Raw genomic sequence first — 2,956 nt, 5'->3', positions numbered from 1 at the left:
CCTGTCCCCCTAGGGCATGCCCCCTACATCGTGGGCCCCCTGTTGCCTCTCCGACTCCAAATCCAACTCCATATATTGTGTTTCGGGGAGAAAAAAATCAGAGAGAAGAAATCATCGCGTTTTACGATACGGAGCCGCCGCCAAGCCCTAAAACCTCTCGGGAGGGCTGATCTGGAGTCCGTTCGGGGCTCCGGAGAGGGGAATCTGTTGCCATCGTCATCATCAACCATCCTCCATCACCAATTTCATGATGCTCACCATCGTGCGTGATTAATTGCATCATAGTCTTGCTGGACGGTGATGGGTTGGATGAGATCTATCATGTAATCGAGTTAGTTTTGTTAGGGTTTGATCCCTAGTATCCACTATGTTCTGAGATTGATGTTGCTATGACTTTGCTATGCTTAATGCTTGTCACTAGGGCTCGAGTGCCATGATTTCAGATCTGAACCTATTATGTTTTCATTAATATATGAGAGTTCTTGATCTTATCTTGCAAGTCTATAGTTAACCCTGAAGTGACAATAATCGGGATACTTACCGGTGATGACCGTAGTTTGAGGAGTTCATGTATTCACTATGTGTTAATGCTTTGTTCCGGTACTCTATTAAAAGGAGGCCTTAATATCCCTTAGTTTCCATAAGGACCCCGCTGCCACGGGAAGGTAGGACAAAAGATGTCATGCAAGTTATTTTCCATAAGCACGTATGACTATATTCGAAATACATGCCTACATTACATCAATGAACTGGAGCTAGTTCTGTGTCACCCTAGGTTATGACGGTTACATGATGAACCGCATCCGGCATAATTCTCCATCACCGATCCATTGCCTACGAGCTTTCCACATATTGTTCTTCGCTTATTTACTTTCCCGTTGCTATTGCTATCATCACTACAAAATACCAAAAACATTGCTTTTACTACCGTTACCTTTTGTTACCATTATCACTATTATCATATTACTTTGCTACTAAACACTTTGTTGCATATATTAAGTTTCCAGGTGTGGTTGAATTGACAACTCAGCTGCTAATACTTGAGAGTATTCTTTGGCTCCCCTTGTGTCGAATCAATAAATTTGGGTTGAATACTTTACCCTTAAAAACTATTGCGATCCCCTATACTTGTGGGTTATCAAGACTATTTTCTGGCGCCGTTGCCGGGGAGCATAGCTCTATTCTTTGAGTCACTGGGGATATATATATATATATATATCTTCTTATCATTATGAAGAACTTGAGAGATCCAAAAATCAAGATCTATCCCTCAACTACGAGGGGAGGTAAGGAACTGCCATCTAGCTCTGCACTTGATTCACCTTCTGTTTTGAGTAAGCTTGCGACACCTACACCTGCTTCTGCTATTCGTTCTGATATGTCGCATGTTATTGATGATGCCACTTCTGCTATGCATGATAGTTATGATGAAACTACCTCTATGCCTGATACTACTATGCCACTTAGTGATTTTCTTGATGAACAACTTGCTAGAGCTAGAGAAATTGAAAATATTGAATCTGATGATACTGATGAAAGTGATGATGAAGAATCACTTGTTATTCCTAAGGGTTATGTTTTTGATCAAGAAGCTTCTTTAGCTATTTTAGCTTGCAAAAATAGAAATGAACTCAAAAGGTTATTAGCTAAATGGAGTAAGCAATCTCTAAATGCTAGAATGAAACCTGACCCTGCTTTTGCTACTTCACCTATCTTTGTTACTGATAGGGATTATGAATTCTCTGTTGATCCTGATATAATTACTTTGGTTGAATTTGATCCTTTTCATTGTTATGAATCTGAAACTGTTGTGGCACATCTTACTAAATTAAATGATATAGCCACCCTGTTCCCTAAAGATGAGAGAACTCGTTACTTTTACATCCTTAAAATATTTCCATTCTCATTAAAGGGTGATGCTAAGATATGGTTTAATTCTCTTGATCCTGGTTGTGTGCGTAGTCCCTAGGATATGATTTATTACTTCTCTGCTAAATATTTCCCTGCTCATAAGAAACAAGCTGCTTTAAGGGATATATATAATTTTGTGCAAATTGAAGAAGATAGTCTCCCACAAGCTTGGGAGAGGCTTCTCCAATTACTTAATGCTTTGCCTGATCATCCTCTTAAGAAAAATGAAATACTTGATATCTTTTATAATGGACTAACCGATGCCTCCAGAGATTACCTGGATAGTTCTGCTGGTTCTGTTTTCAGGGAAAGAACACCGGATGAAGCTGAAATTCTATTGAATAATATGTTGACAAATGAAAATAATTGGACACCTCCGGAGCCAATTCCTGAGCCTATTCCTAAACCAACTCCGAAGAAGAGGGGTATTCTATTTCTCAGTCCTGGAGATATGCAAGAGGCAAAGAAATCTATGAAAGAAAAAGGTATTAAAGCTGAAGATGTTAGGAATTTACCTCCTATTGAAGAAAAACATGGTCTTAATTTACCCCCTTTTGAAGAAACATATAATCTTAATCCATTACCTATTGAAGAAACTCATGGTCTTGATAACCCGACACAGGTAGTAAAGGTAAATTCTCTCTATAGATATGATAAAGCTGAAATCCCATTTACTAAATTTGCTAGCCCATGCTTAGATGAGTTTGATAAATTTATGGCTAAGCAAGAAGACTTTAATGCTTATTTTGGTAGACAATTGAAATACAATTCAAATATGCTTGAACACTTGGGTGATTATATGGCTAATGTTAAAGGTGAACTTAAACTTATTAGTAAACATGCTTCTATGGTTACCACTCAAGTAGAACAACTACTTAAAGCTCAAAATGATTTGCTCAATGAATTGAATAGTAAAGATAATGATAATGATGTTAGAGTGGCTACTAGAACTAGTAGAATGACTCAGGAACCTTTGTATCTTGAAGGCCACCCTAAGAGAATTGAGCAAGATTCTCAGAGAAATAATATAGATGTACCTAGTTCT

Source organism: Triticum urartu, chromosome 1A, assembly GCF_056163025.1.
Source record: "Triticum urartu cultivar PI428250 chromosome 1A, HENAU_Tu73, whole genome shotgun sequence".
Lineage (NCBI taxonomy): Eukaryota > Viridiplantae > Streptophyta > Magnoliopsida > Poales > Poaceae > Triticum > Triticum urartu.
Note: the sequence above shows the minus strand (reverse complement) of the source record.